Source organism: Petaurus breviceps, unplaced genomic scaffold (genome assembly GCF_028583685.1).
Source record: "Petaurus breviceps papuanus isolate PSGF00001 unplaced genomic scaffold, PetGlider_PUasm1.0 187, whole genome shotgun sequence".
NCBI classification, from domain to species: Eukaryota; Metazoa; Chordata; class Mammalia; order Diprotodontia; family Petauridae; genus Petaurus; species Petaurus breviceps.
The window spans coordinates 18,076,647-18,093,761 of record NW_027185799.1 but is presented as its reverse complement, the minus strand read 5'-3'; the positions used below and the strand labels follow the sequence as shown (position 1 = coordinate 18,093,761).

Here is a 17,115-nt window from a genome sequence, read left to right as displayed (position 1 = left end):
TATACAGGCACTGGGGCATAGAGATCCCCTGGAAAATCAAAAGGGGTATGGGAGAAAATATGGGAGAGAGCAGATTGGAGGAGGGGATATTCTGCGGGACTGCTATTTTGGGGAGGTGGATAGAGGAAAAACGAGGAGAAAATTTATAACTCAAAATCTGGCAGAAATGCATGATGTAAATCAGAAGTTAATAAAGCATTTGAAAAAAAGGACTATCAATTAGGCAGCTGCAAGAATTATGAATTAAAGACATGAAAGGCTGGATGCAAGGAGGTCAATAAGGAGACTAACAACAAGCAACATTTATTAACTTTGCTCAGTGCCAGTAACTTTGTCTGGGGATGCAAAGAAAGACAAGAAGAGCCCATAGTCTCGAGGGACTCACAATATGCATATATATACACACATAAATACATACATAAACACACTTAAGTATGTGTATATATGTGTATGTATATATAGTATGTGTAGATATATTATATATATATATATAGTATGTGTGTGTATATATATAGTATACAGGATAAATTGAAGGTAATCTCAGAAGGAATGATAATATTGAAAGGGATCATTGGTGTATGTAGAGGGGTTTGCCTTGGCAAGAAGAGCAACCTTCTTGTGTGAGATAAATGTGAGAAAGAGTAGGAGGAGTTATTTAAATTATATGAGATGAGGTGATAGGGAAGAGGAAGGAAGGGTGATGAAGGTCTCATCTATGGTGATCACAGTATTATAATAGAGAACTCATGAAATGTAATGATGTGAAGATTGAGGAGCATGAAAGACTTGATAGTGACACTTAGCTTGGAAACTGGGTATCTGGGAGAATGGTGATACTCTCAAGAAAGTATGGGAATTAGGAAGAGAAGTAAGGTTTTGGGGGAGAAAAGCAGGTTCTGTTTTAGATTTGTGGAGTTTAAAATGCCTTTGGGACATCCAGGTTACGATATACACCAGGCAGTTAGCAATGCGGTACAAGAACCTAAGAAAGAAATGAGAATAAAATGTATAGATTTAGGAATGATCTATATAGGGATGGTAATTGAATTCATGGAAACAGATGAGATCAATGGGAAAGGAAAGAGAGAAGAGAAAAGGTCGTTACACCCTCATCTATGCCATATTATTTTTCATAATTTTTGTTGAAAATGAAAGATAAAAGACACTCAAAATCAGATGTAAATGCAAAATGTTTAAAAGAGAAATATTCAAATATATTGTACATCTATGGATAAAAAACAAAGGTTCAAAAGCAATGCTGAAAAAACTGCAAGTTCTAAGCTGATAAATAGATGTTACAAAGGTGAGAGCCAATGGAAATTAATTAGTACAAACAGTAACATATCTGTTATGTCTATTATAGTTCTTTCTATTGCTTCCCTTTTATTATCTGACAGGGGAACACTTTCTCTAATCTTAATAGAACATTTAAATATACTTCATAAAAGAATTACTGTAACTAAGCAGGCTGGGATTCAGTGATACTATTCTTGACCTGTAGGCCTGTAGTACTGTCTCTGTCTCCTAATGCATATAGAAATCTGGTTGCCATGGCTGTAATCACTTTGATTTTACACCTATTAATTTCATCTGTAGAATTCGTTTCCATAATTTATGACTTGAAACAAAAATATCAGCCTTGTTCTGGAGTTTCCAAGAACAGAATTATTATAAACCTCATAAATGCCAAATAACTTTTTTTTCTTCCAGTTTCCCTCTTATTAAAATTCGAATAGCTGTGAAATGGCCATGCACATGAAGATGAAAACCAATATGAAGTGACCTTCATCCATGCTGAACAAATGGAATATTATAAACAGACTTTCCAGTTGAAGTTACACAAAGCAAATTAAGAAATACCTAGGGCTATAATTTACTACAAAAATGTTTCCTAAATTTCTGACAGTTTCATTTAACTGACTAATTAAATTTGCTTGTAGGCATTTTAGAGATTGAGTTTAATAACTGTACTGTCATTTGGGAAGAAAATGAAAATTACTTTTTCATGGGAAATATGTTTGTAATGGACCAGGTCTGATACTAAACGTTTGACAAATATCTGCAAATGTCACTGCCTTGTTGTAGTAGATGACAATGCCAGTTTTATTGAAAGGTGATAAAAAGCATTAATATAATTAAAGTAATATCAGTAAAATATAAATGTGTATATTCTACATTTCTAAGTTAGTTATTTTCTCACAACACAATAAATTATGCCTATGTAAATATATATGCATGTATACATATATTTAAACATAAATTTGCAAATATTAAGCACACACATAATTGACGGAATGAGTCATGATAGCAGGGCCTATTTTAAATTTCCCCTTTGTCCAATGCTTCTCCTATGAATGATCCAGGGATGATATCTTTTCTTTTATTTTTTCTTATTGATATGTTTGGTTTTCTCTTTACAAATATTTACAGATTACTAGCAGCTCAAAAGATGTCTATAATAAAAATAATACTGTATAAATACCATTGTGAAAACCAAATATCTTTTCCATAGGCCTCCATTTCACAGATTTTTTTTCAGAGATTCTCACAGTTGGTTCACATCACAAATCAGAATTTGTTTAGACATATTCTCACATGGTAAGAGGATTAATCAACCCAGGAATCAAATGCAAACCTTGCATTTCTCTATGAGTCCCTCCAAAAACGACCAAAAATGCTTTCTTCATTTCCCTGCATGATGTACTTCTGAGAGGAAAAACATTCATGCCGAGTTTTGCAAACACAGTCTTCAGGTGAATCTTATGCTGAAATACCCTGTAATTTTCTATAATTATATCCTTGCAACATTGTGGATAATGGTCAAAACACTGATTTTTCTCTTTTCATTCTCTCTGGAAACAATTCAGGCTTTTGGCATGTGAAGTATAAAGCACCTGACAAAGTTTAATAATTACCTCCTTTCATTATGCATAATTGTGTTATTACTTTCATGAAAAAGACATTTAAGAGAAAAATTGGAGAGTGGCAATTATATAATTATTTTGCCAAGCAGTGATACTGGTGTGCAGTGTATGCCAGAGTAAAATTACATTGAATATAACTATGACAAAGTGTGCTTAAAATTATATACAGTCCAGCAATCAGGAAGGGAAATTCAAGGCAAAAGGAAGTGAAACAATGAGAAGGTATTCTTTGTGTCTATTTCTTTATTTTACCAATTTACCAATTTTAACAATTACCAATAGACCCAAGTCTAATTATATCCTGGTATCCTGGACATACATGTAATTCACAGCCTATAAGTCAAGATGAAAAATCCATGCAATCATAGATTTAGAGTCCTAAGGGACCTTAGAAGGCCATCAAGTCCAATTGCCTCCTTTTATAGATGAGAAAACTCAGTCTCAGAACCGTTAAGGGCCTTGCCCAGGGTCAACCACCTACTCATTGTTCTCATAACTGATCTCTATACATTCACATAAGCTCTCTCCTCTTCTGGGAATGCCTTGCCTCTTTAATTCTGAATTTCAGAAATCTTATCTTTTTCAAGGCTCTGCTCCAAATTTATCTCCTCTATAAAACCTTACTTGATCTGTCCCTTCTCAAATATTATCCTTACCTTTGTCTGCTTTTTCTTTTGCCCCCTTCACTTCTCACATTATCCTTGGGAATCAAATATTAGCTGCTATTCATACTGATTTTGATTGCCTGATCAGTCACTTAATTTTTTGGAATTTTAATTTCCTTATTATTAAAGTTGCAAAAGTAATATTCCTATTGCCTACTACACAGGGTTGTAGGGAAAGTACTATATTAAGTACAATATAAATATGAACTGTAATGATTACAATAATGTTGAAGATGATGATGATGCTATCATATATTCTTAGGACAATATAAGTTTCTTGTATTTGGGGAGTATATTTTTGTTGTCTTTGCAACCCAAGATCCTAGCACATCTTGGCAACACTAGGCACTTAATGTGTATTTGTTGAGTTTAACTGAGCAAAGTATAGAGTAAATCATGCCTAGGATTAGGCATCAAAAAGTATGGGTTTGAGTTCTCCATGACTCTGGTAAAGTTGACTTAGCTGTTTAAACATCAGAGTTCTCATTTGTAAAACAGAGGAATTAATATTCTAATTGCCTTGCAGGGTTGTTTGGGGAAAACCACACTGGAACTTTACAGGGTGATAGAAACTTCAGTCCTTGTTATTATTAGTAATAGATTAGCAGATTTGTCAGTAAGTGGCAATTTGTGAACACATGTAGAGGTATGGCTGCAGTGGCTCTTATAGTATAATTGTATCTAGTTGAAATAATATTATTTCACCACCTCACCTCTAATTTCCAAGCCTCCCTGAAACCACATTTCAAGTTTACCCAATGACTTTTAAGCCACATTTTGAAGATATTGTAGAGCATTATTTTTTTTATAGTCAAGGCCTGCAGGTTTGGGGAACCTGTGGCCTCGAAGCCACACATGGCCCTCTAGGTCCTCAAGTGAGGCCCTTCACTTGAATCAAAAGGGCCACACTTGACTACCTAAGGGTCATAAATTTATTCTGTGAAGTCTGGATTCACTCAAAGGGCCACACTTGAGGCCATGTTTTCATTTCTCCAGACTATAAAATTCCTATGTAATATGCCAAACAAACCTTATTTCAATATTTTTTAATAGTAAAAATGGAAAGATTTAGTTACCACTGTACAGAAACAATTGCAAAAAGTAACTTTAACTAATGGTGGCTTGAAAAAAATTTTGATTTGGATTCTACTCTACCTAAGCCTCTGATAAGTACTAAAAGTATAAAAATGAAAAGTCACAGTTTTACTCATGTAACTCACAAACTATCCAACGGTAAATAATATATACACAGAAAGCTAAAATGAAGTAAGAGATAAATACAAGAGGTCCAGACAAAATTCTAGGAAAAATGTACCCTGAAGGGATTAAGAAATTGATCTGTTAGTGATTTTTGCAGTTACTTATTAAAGTCTTAAAGATATGATGTTAAATGTAAGATATATGTATATATGTATATATGTGTGTGTATTTGCTATATCCATCAGAGAATTGAGTTTTAGACCTATCTCGTTATGCAGAATTTAGCAATTTCAGTTTAAGCAAATTCTATTCATGGACATTTAGTATGTACCTACTATGTTCAAGGAACTAAATATTCCCATTACCAAATACTGAAGTACTTTAAAAACTCACTTGTACAAGTACAGTGAAATTAAACTATCATTCCATGTTCAGAATTCATCAGCCAGTTAAATAGTATGAAAAACTCTCTAAAAATCTATCTTTCTTGCATATCCAAAAATTAGCTTTAATTTTTTATACTATTATAATAAAAAAGAACAGGGATCATAGACCAACACCCTACCTATGCAGAAAATGAGCATTCAATCAAATAAATTAATATTCTATGTGTAGATATTAAATAAAATGCATGGGAATTATAATCAAGTCCTCTTATGATGCTTCATCATGAGATTGAAATGAACCAAAATTCTTGATATTCAGGATGGATCACAAAATCTGGCGTGTCTACCAACCTAAAAAATCTTTGAGTGTCAATCTGAGAACAGACAGCATATATGTCATCAGAAAACCAGCTATATAATTTCAGAGAAGTTTGTCATCAGAAAGTTGGCCATTGAGTAATAAATATTTAAGCCAAAAAATTCAAAAAAAAAGTACATCTGTTAGGGATGAGAGGGGCTATTGAAATTTCACATTAGTAATTTATCAATACTCAATGTATGGAAATGCAAATGATAATAGACTATAGTGATTTAAAGTTTTAAAAGGGCAGAGGCCATATTATTTCTTTTTCTCTTTGCCATAATGCCTACCATAGTGCTGGGGACATAGTAGAAAAATCAGTAAATTTATTGAATCAAATGGAATTATGCTAGAAGAAAAACTAGTGTGGGGCAGGGCCACAATTAGGGAATAAAAGTAGAGATTTACTTGAGTTCTCCCAAACTCCCATCCAAACAATTTGAAAATTATACCTTGAAATGAATTTTGGAGGAGCAGAACCAACAAAAGGACAGGGTGAAACAATTTTCTATCTCAAGACACCTTAGAAGGTTAAGAGGAAACACCAATCCTATTGAAGTGAAAGCAGAATGGAGCTCAGTGCAAGCAGTGCCCTAGCAAGCCAGCACCAGACTAGCCTCAGGCAAGCAATATAAACTTTGGGGTGACTAGATCAGTGGTAGCCAGACAGTAAGAAGGCAGGAGAACTGGTCAAAGTGAGATTACTAGGGGCACTTTGCTGGCATTCAGCTCAGGACTTTGTTGGATTGCCCATAGAAGGATCTGGATTGCAGACCTAGTTCATACTTCCAGGGTGAAGAGGACCACTAGTACAAAAAATCTGCCAGCCTCAGAAGTCAAGGGACTCTGGTCACAGTTATAGGGTAGAAAAGAGTGCTTGTGGTCACTTATAGATTAGTTCATGGGTCAGGAGAACAGTGACCACAACTCTCTTTACATCATATCCTTTTAAAGGAAGTGAAAATGTAAAGGTTTCCAGAATTAGGTGTGAAAACATCAGCAGGAAAAATCTGAAGCTTGGGACAGTACCCCCTCCAACCTAAATTTAAAGATCTTCCCTGCCCCTAGGCTAAAGTGCACCTGGAGCCTGGGGTGGGAGGCTTGTTTTTCAGTAGATACTTTTTGATTGGCCAGTGGGTCAATAAGGTTGTTACATTCTCTGAGCCAGGAGAAGGCTATTTAAGCCCTAATGTGAGGCTTTGTTTTGGGGCTCACTTTGAGAAGTGTTCTGTGATTTGATCTGGATTCTGGGAAGCCATTGTCCAGATCCTCCTGGTTTTGAAAAACCCAGATGTTGAAACCCAGATGTTGATTTGGTATGGATGTAATGGTTGGACAGTTTGGAAAGTTGTCTATTTGATCTGTTTCTGTCTTGATAATTCTGCCTGTATACTTTGAAGTTCAGGGCGCTGACCTTTTTCCCCTGAATGAGGTAAACAATATATGTTTGACTGATTAAAGTAAGCTTGTAAACCCATTTTGAGTTGCTTTCCTTTAACAAAGCAGATCTAAGAACCTGTGTTGACAGCAAACCCTGAGGACATTTGGGGTGCTTGCTGCTATACCTAGGAGCAGAGCCTAACTTTAATATAAAGGCAAGAAGTAGGCTGGAAAAAAATGAGCAAACAAAAACAACAAAATATCCTGACTATAGAAAGTTACTATGGTGACAAGGAACATCAAATCACAAACCTGGAAGAGAAAAAAAAAAAAAACAATGCCAAAATGGCTACCTTCAAAATCTAAAAATAAAAAAAAATGTGGAAAATCCCATTTAAAATAACTGCACATAATATAAAATATTTGGGAATCTACCTGCCAAGGGAAACACAGGAACAATATGAAGAAAATTATAAAACACGTTTCACACAAATAAAGTCAGAGCTACACAATTAGAAAAAAAATATTTATTGCTTATGGGTAGGCTCAGCCAATATAATAAAAGTGAGAATTATACCTAAATTAAATTACTTATTCATCACCATACCAATCAAACTATCCAAAATTACTTTATGCAACTAGAAAAAAAATAACAAAATTTATCTGGAAGAAGAAAATGTCAAAAATATTAAGGGAATCATTGATTAAAATGTGAAGAAAGGTGGTCTAGTCATACCAAATCTCAAACCTTATTACAAAGCAGCAATTATTGAAACAATCTAGAACTTGCTAAGAGCTAAGAGTGGTGGCTCAGTGGAATGGTTTGGATGCATAATACACAGTAGGTAATGGCCGTAGAAATCAGTGTTTGACAAACTTAAAAATCTTGGCTTTGGGGACAAGAACTCACTACTGACAAAACTGCTAAGAAAACTGGAAAGTAGCTTGGTAGAAATTAGGTATAGACCAACATCTTACACAATATACCAAGATAAGGTCAAAATGAGTACATGATTTTGACATAACACATAGGCAAATTAGGGGAGCATGGAGTAGTTTGCCTGAAAGATGATGAATAATGGAAGAATTTATTATGAGAGAGATAGAATTATAGGGTATAAAATGGATAATTTTGATTACATTAAATTAAAATAGTTTTGGACAAACAAAACCCATGCAGACTATATGAAAAGAAAAACAGAAAACTGGGGAATAATTTATAGCAAGTTTCTCTGGTAAAGGCCTTATTTCTCAATTATATAGAAATTGATTTAACTTTAAAAGAATATGAGTCATCCACCCAATTAATAAATGGCCAAAGGATGTGAACAGACACTTTTTAGGTGAAGATATTAAAGCTATCTATAGTTAAAATGAATAATGCTCTCAATCACTATTGATTAAAGAAATATAAATTTTAAAAATTCTGATGTGTTAATTATTCACACATATCCGTTTGGCTAATAAAACAACAAAGAAAAATGACTAATATTGGAGGGGATGCAGGAAAATTGGGACACCGAAGTACTGTTGTATTTGTGAACTGATAGACCCATTCTAGAAAGCAACTTAGAACTATGTCCAAAAGGCTATAAAACTGTGCATACCCTTTGATCCAGCAGTGACACTTACTAGGTCTGTATCCGAAAAGATTATTTTTTTTAAAAAGGAAAAAGACTATATATACAAAAATATTTATAGCATCATAAAAAGTGAGGCTATGCCCATCAACTAAAGAATGGATGAACAAGTTGAGGTATATGATTGTAATGAAATACTCTCATGCTATAAGAGATGATGAGAATAATGCTTTCAGGGGGAAAAAGCATAAAGTTATATGAACTGATGCTATGTGAAGTGAGCAGAACTGGGAGAATCTTGTACAGAGTAAAAGTAATATTGTACAATGATCTGTACAATGATTGTAAATGACTTTGCTCTTCTCAGCAATACAAAGATCCTAGATGATTCTAAAGAACCTATGATGAAAAATGCTATCCACCTCCAGAGAAAGAATTGGTTTGTCTAAAGGCAAGTTGCACTATACTATTTTTTTTTTCCTTCAGGGTGTTTTTTTTTTGGTCTGTGATTTCTTTCACATGACATATATGGAAATATGTCTTGCATGACTGCACATGTATAACCTATATCCAATTTTTGATATCTTCAGCTAGGGAGGAGGGAGCAGGGAAGGAAGAAAATGGGAACTCAATTTAAAATAAAATGTTAAAAATAGTTTCTACATGTAATTGGAGAAATATATTTTTAAAAGAACATGACTTTAGTGAAAACTGACATAGCAAAATTTTCTGTTAGCTGCCATTGAATTATAAATATTTTCTAGTACAATTAATTTTAATAGTATCTCTAGGGATGGAGAGATACGCACCAACTGAACCAAGAACCAAGGAATAGGTGACTGGATTCAAAGATCATGGAGTAGGGAAAATAAGGACTCAAGAACATAAAGGATTTGGAACATTGAGCAACATTTCACATCAAAGCTTTTCACAGATCAGTGCTTAAAGGGATAGAAGTTTCATCATCATACCAAATGTTAAAACCTAAAGTTGACATGTAAAAAGAATAACTTCTATTTCAAAATGATTGATAGATAGTTTGAGTAGACTTGATGTTGCCTGGATAAAAGAGAGAAAAATCCTCAACTTATGACTACATTCTACTCTGTTTGCTTTGGAAGTCCACCATAAAAGACATTTTAAGTGAAGAGAATATAATAAAATAAAGACTCTCAGGTACCTAATTATTAGATTTCAAAAGTCAAAAATAATTCATTTTGGATACCATTACTTGAGGTAAAAGGTGAGTTGACAATTAGCATCACTAGAATATTAAATCCAACTCCATAAGTATTTATTAAGCATTATTACACATAAAGCACCATACTAACCAGTGGGCAGGTAGTCTATATGGACTGAACCTGTGATTTCACTTGTATAGAGAACTTCTGTGAGAGTGAAGCCACACCATCAGTTTAGGTCTACACATTATGAAATAAATTATATTCTTTGAGAATTACCTGGAATACTGAAAGATTAATTGACATCCTAAGGGCCACTTAGTCAGAATCCATGCAAAACAAAATTTGAATCTAAGTCTTCTTGGATCTTAGGCTAACTCTCTATTCCTGATACTATATTGCCTTTCACGTGACAGTGAATATAATAGGCTAAAATGAAACAATTATTGCCATTAAAGTACTTAACATCTAACAGGAAAGAAGGGTGCAGTGGCAGTAGTGACAAATTGAAGTAGAGTTATCAGCAGAGGGCATAATACAATTAGAAAGCATTGGTTAATCAAAAGGCACTTAGGGTCTGCTTTTATCCATCAAAATTGGTTTATGTCTCATGTTGATACTTCATGACTTTGTTGATAACTGTAATGTAATGCCAAGCAAAGGCAACTTCCCACGGTTCAAAATACCAGCATAGGTGCTCTCCATTTTGTTCAGTGACAAATTAAGAACAGAGAAGATCAAAATATGACATCATTCAAAATACAGCATTTACTAAGTGTGATTAAATAATCTCCAAGTACTAACCCACCCCAGGACCTTACATTCATTCAATCAATTACAAAGTCCCTGTTCTAAATACTACTCCACCCCTAGGCTTTAGCTTCATTTAGTCCATCACAAAGCCCCTCTTCTCAAATGGAGATTAGTTTCCAATCATAGGTAAAGTACATTCATTTGTTCAATCATAGAACACAAAAAGGTCAAAAGTTCCCCACCCCTGGATCACAATTGAATCTACCCTAGAGTTACAACAAGTTTAAGCACAGCACTTAATACCCAAATGGAGGTCTTTTCTTCATCTTGTAAATGTTCTAAATTGTAAATGTTGTAAATTGCAAGTTCTCAGCAATCTTTGTTCCAGCAAAACAGCCATGTCTCCTCAGTCCTTGGCAGCTCTGGGGGCAGGTCTCAAAAGTCCAGGGCAATTCAAAGTGGCCCTCAGCAATCCTCTCAGTCTCTCTCTGCCTCCACAAAGGTGCTGCTTCCAAAAAGTTCTTCTGCCTCTCTCCTGTGTCTCTCCAAATCTAAGTCACCAGCTCCTCCCAGTTCAGCACTCTCTTTTCATGTCAACAAGTCCATCCCACAGGTGGGATTAACAAGCTCTGGGTTTTAACACAATCAAACAAAAAACCAAGCCAATACAGGGGAATCATTAAATGCCATTACTATTACAATAACCTTGACACCTCAGTTCCTTTAGCTTTAGAGCACAGCTTCTGCCTTTGTCCTAACAGTTTCTTTTATTCTGTTTTGTGATGTTTGATTATGTTCTTTTATTGTTTTGGAGTTTTCTGAAGGAGTTCTTTTCAAAAAAAGGAAGAGTATGAGTCTATCATAAAAGCATATAAGAGAAAACAATCAAACAGAATCTAGAGATGAGGAATCACTAATTTCATATCATTTAAGAAGAAAACATTGTTGTAATATACTAGAATATGATTTATTGCCTTCACAGATGTTTGCTCTTTTCCATTTCTGTGGCCAAACCATTTACTGCCCAGTGGCCCATGATGATAGAGATCTGGTTAACCCTGCTTGTACTTTTAGTCGGAGTGCAGTGTTCAGGTCTCAAAACTAAATTTGTGTGACAAATGTGGAGGTAGTTTAAAGCAGGGAAGACAATATATACATACATACATGTATACATATATACCATGTTTCCCCAATAATAAGACACTGTCTTATTATTTTTTTTGGACAGAAAAACACCAGAGGGCTTATTTTCAGGGGAGGGCTTATTTTAATGAACATTGACAGTAATTTTAATAAACAGGTAAATGTGAACAAAAAAATGTACCTTTATTCAATAAGCAAATCACTGGGAAAGAACAGGATAACGCGCTCACTGCTGCAGCTGTGATTGGATGCAGCTCGGAGCGCGGCGTGCGTTTCACTGCAGGGAGGGGGGGTGGACAGTGCATACAGAGGGTACCGTAATGTAGCGTGTAGCACATGGGATCACCTTCACTACAGTAGCAATCTCAATAGGGCTTATTTTCGGGGGAGGGCATGTATACACACACACACACACAAACAGATATATAGAGATATACCTTTAGATACATAAATGTAAATGTATATGTGTATATATCTATCTATATATCAATCTCTATATCTATGTCTATATTGATAAACAGAGATGAGAGGTGAGAGAGAGAGAGAGAGAGAGAGAGAGAGAGAGAGAGAGAGAGCGAGCTCTTGAGGAAGGCTAGACCTTGGCTTCTTAAACTGCATTTTAAAAAGTAAGAGGTAAGAGATAAAGATGTATTTTATTTAAATTCTAGTCATTCCAGGACAAGGATGGGGGGGGTGTTAGAGAAGATTAGTAAGATTTGTTCTTCTCATCTTTCAAAATGTTATCTTAACTGTTGAATGGATTAATAATCTAATGAGAAAAACAGGAAATGAGAGAGAGAAAATGAGGGAACAAGGGAAAGGACATTTCACAAAAAGAAAAAAATGAAAGAAACTACAGTGCTTACAGAAAAGACTGTTGATCATTTTCATTTATGGTGCTAAAGAAAAATAATTTAATAGTAATGAACCATGTAGCACACTGCCAAAAACCCTCATCTTACTTATAGTACCCACACTTTTGTTATCCCTGCTTTTTCTACATCTGAGTGCTGACTGCAGTACTAACCATGGTGCTGACCACTTACATAAGAGTAGAAACAGAAAAAGCATTGATTTGACTATAGGATTAGCAACATAACCTTTGGCAAGTCACAGCCTCACTAAGCCTTATATTTCCACACATAAAATGAAATAGATGAGTATTATGACCTGTTAGCCTGTTTGCAACTCTAAAATCACTGATTATCACTGTATTTTTCATGCTAAATCACTCTTTTATAGACTTATAAAGATTATTTTCATTTGCTTTTCTTTTTTAAGTCAATAGGTGTTATTTTCCCTTTCATTTATGTATGTGTGTCTTTAGACATAGTGAATAATCCATACCTTTTGCTCGTTCAAAGAGAAGATGTAGGTGTGATAAGTTGAAGAACCACTCTATTTCCCTTTAATACCTCCCTACTATCTCTTTCATTGCTGGAATTCATAAAAAGCAAGGAGAACAGTTAGGTCATCCTTATTTTTAGGGTTAGTGGGCTTTACTGGGAATCAGAATAGTGAAGTTTCCTTCTAAGTGTTGCCATGGATTTGAAGTGTAGCCCCATTACATTTTAAATCTTTTTTGTGTGTGTGTGTGCCATAGTTTCTTTCATTTTTAAAATATTTATCTTTTACCTCTTTTCTTCCTTCTTACTTTCCAGACATACTCAGGGGATTTCTTGGGGTGTGTCTGAAGGGCTTCCAGCTCAACCCAGGAAGGAGACATAGATACTACTCTATAATGAGATAGTTATTTTTTACAATGCATCTAATTTTTCTTAAAAACAAACCTGCCCATTTACAACAGCCAAAAAAAAACACTATATACCTTTCTCTGTGAAAGGCAAAGAATTGTGCTTTTTAAAGAGAGTGAGATTGTCTGTCTGACAACATTTCAGGAGTTACATTCCACATGTTTCCCAAAGATGTTTTGCACAATGAAAATCTTATTCAAAATGTTGCTTCCTGCACTTTCTTGACTATTTCAATTCAACCCATTTTTAACCTAATACTATTATGATGGACTAGGAACCCTTATTATCCACAGGTTCCAAGTAAAACTTACAGGAGATTGGAGGACTGGCATGTAGTCTAATACTGTATTCAAATCTACCCTTCAGTTAATGAAGACACTTTGAAGCTTCATTTTTTTTCTGGAAATAATTATGTTTAATTTTGCAAAGAAAAAAATTGAGAAGGAAGCCAATTTTGTATTTTATTCATATGAAATCTGGAAATAAAAACCCAAAGTAAGTGGCTAAACCACAGTATTATTTCTTGTGATGCTCAATATTGTTTTAGTACTACTAAAATTCAATTATTTTTACAAAATCATTGGAAAAATAATTTTTCAATTCTTACAAAGATTGAGTGGTATAGCTTCAAAGTCAAAGTAATCCATGAAAACTGAAAGACTGACAACAGATTCAACTAAGCATAAGTCTTCCTGAGGGTATTTGAGTGGGGGAAATTGAAAGGAAAAAAAAAACAAATACAGAGCAGAAGAAAAGAGATCTATGGTGATTTTTGCAACACACTTTGACCATATTGAACAAACCTGCCATACTTGAAATACAATAATTTAGTTCAATTTGTGTTTATGGAGCAGATGGAAATGAAACTGGCAAAAACAAATATGGAGAAAGCACTAAGATTGGACCCAGTATATATAAAAGATATCCATGCAACCCAAGTAAGAAGAAAATTTGGGACTGTATCTGAAGGAAAGGAATGTACCAAAACATGGGAAAGAATCTTGGTCCTTGTTGAGATAAAAAGGTGAGACAGAACACATCACCTAATATTAAGCAATAAATTCCATCTACGAAAAATCTTTATTTTACTCTTCTATACACTAATCAAGGACATACTTGATGAGAGTTTCAACAGAAAATAACCCAGTTTTCACATGCAATATTTTATATCAGACTGTAGTTTTACAATTTTTCAATTGGTGTGTAGAGAATAAAATAAATGATGTTCCAGATGTTCATTGTGAGGGTAAGCAAAAGATTCAGTAGAATAAAATGCCACCTTAAAGGCTTTCTTTCTATAAAGTATTTTTATCTATATATCAAAATTATTCAAGATTAATTGAAAGATTCTACTACAGAAATAACCTTGTTCATTGAACACAGAGATGTATGCTCACCAAGAGTGTTTGCTACCTAAATAGAGGAGATAAACAAGAGAGTTGAAGTAGAAGTGGAATTCCCTGTGGATCATTAAGGCCTCTAGATTCCTCTGTATGCAGATCACATTGTACTAGTTGCATCTGTAATATTTCAGAACCATCTGGAAGTGATGTTATAACTCAAAGGAATTTCCTTGACTAATCACAGAGGAAAAATGAAGTTAATGAAAAATTATTTTTGTCATATTATGACATATGTTTGTATAGAAAAATTATATATTAGGAAGCATAATGTCATAAAGATGTAAAAATAATGCAATATTCACAACACCCATGGTGGTTATGAATATGCTTGTATAGATGTAAATCACAAAATGTAATTTTTACAATTTTTTCAAATATTTTTCAAATACCAGAAAACTGAGACCCAGAACTAGAAAGCCAAAGTCATTACACAGTAGCCACAAAGTTGATACACATGGTTAAAGTAGTGAACACTCACATTCCTAAGCCTTCACAACAGAACAGGCTCCCTCAAGCAGGGACCCTCCTCTCTCACTCACAGTAGCTCCTCAGTCTGGTTCTTGGAAGTTCTCAGCAGAAATTCCCAGAAGAAAGGAATCAGCAGAAGCTCCAGCTTCCAGATGCTCAATGAGGAATTCTGACTTTCTCAGCTGAGGTTTTTCCTTATGTACAGTATTGCTTCTCCCTGTTCAGCCCCTTCCTGTTACATCAGCAACTTCCTCCCAAGGTGTTAACTATTTCTGTATTAATTAAATAGCTTAAACAAGGTGTTAAGTACCTGCTTACTAGCCAATCCAAAGGGGCAAGGAAGATCTTCAGATTCCATTAACATTACAAGAGATAGGACCTCAAAACTAGTGAGACATGGGTTCAAGTCTTTCCTCTGACAAATAATAGCTGTTATTTTCTCAATACTGTGAGCAATTATCTAAGATTAAAGTTGTGGAAAACTTTATAACCTGCACCTATAAAGGAGTTTCCACTCCTGAAATTTCCTTATATCAGTGAAAGCACAGGTCACATTCTCGACAGTATGTATTACCGAATTAGAAAGAATGAATGGACAACAAGGTGGGTCTAGAACAAATAGGAGGAGGACGTCAAATTGATTTTAAAGTTATTTTAATTGTTCATTCTTTAACAAATAAATGTCCAGATTAAAAAAATTATCAGTATTGTTATATGGTAGCAAGATAGGGAATTACAATAATCTCTGGAGAATTGAAAATGCACAAGACAGGACAATGGAGAGAGAGGTACATTGTAGTTGTGACTAGGTTATAACATATAATAAATGTGAAATTTAAAGAAAGATAGAAGTAAAAGGTTATTATTGGGTCAATTATAAGAGAGAGGGAAGATGAGTTGTATTCAGTACTAATGTTGGTCTGTAATTTTCTTTTTGTTTTTAGTATTTTTAGCCAGATATAAAAAATAACCTATTGATCTCAAATCAGTCATTGAATTATGAATACTTTTTCTCTATACTTATCAATGGTATATATAACATGGGGTTATTAGTTATTGAAAAAATGAAAATACTTATACTATGGAGCTATTTGGCCCAGAAATTTAGGGTTTTGTTGATGCTATAGTTAACTGGTAATTCCTTGATGATTTGTCTCATTTCTTCCTCAGAGATATACTTTAGATATATTTTAATAATCTAATTAATTTATTATTTAACTTAATTTATATAATTTATATCATAATTTAAATTATTATATAATTTAATTTATTATAATAATAATTAAATTTCCTGTTGTGTCACCTTGAAAAATTATATTTTTTTGTGGATAATACTTTTTCACTTAAATTCTCCATGTTTTTTAAATAGAGCTGTGTGAGTTAATAGGGCATGAGGAGCTGTGATTTTGTTAGTATAGGGGTCTGTAGGATGAGATGATTCTTTCTACAAAATTAGGTTGACACCTTCTGTTCACCATATTCAACCTTAGGAGTTTCTAGGACAAAGGTATCAAATACATGACCTGCCTGTAACACACATGAGTATAGCCAGAACCAAATTTAAAATATAATTGGAAAATTCTTTTAAAAATAAATTAAAATATAGTAAAACAAATAATATTACATTTTAATACAAGTCAGTGTGCAGTAGGTAGTTATGTATGTTTTAATGACCTCTTATTTCCATTTTAATTTGCTATGTGGTGTCCAGGGAGGACTAGCATCTCTGGTGTGAGGGTTTGCTAAACGCTTTTCAGGGCTACTTATCTCCCTTTGATCTCCACCTTTCACTGAACTCTCACTCCTGATTCAGCACCTAGTAAAACTGTCTTGCAGACAAGCTAACCCAGATTGAGATTACCCATTGGTGAGTTAGGAGGATATGAAGAATTCCCCCTGAAGAATGGGTGAATGAGA

The 17,115-nt window shown here is 34.2% G+C and overlaps 1 long non-coding RNA gene across 1 annotated transcript in view; it reads right to left on the bottom strand.

Annotated features, from left to right (window-relative positions):
• The window catches only part of LOC138163119 (uncharacterized), a 116,931-nt gene extending 101,568 nt beyond the window's left edge, over positions 1-15,363 (bottom strand). Inside the window, exon 1 of the long non-coding RNA XR_011168800.1 lies at positions 15,209-15,363. This is a non-coding gene — a long non-coding RNA (uncharacterized lncRNA). The remainder of the gene's footprint in view (positions 1-15,208) is intronic.
• Between the last annotated feature and the right edge of the window lie 1,752 nt (positions 15,364-17,115).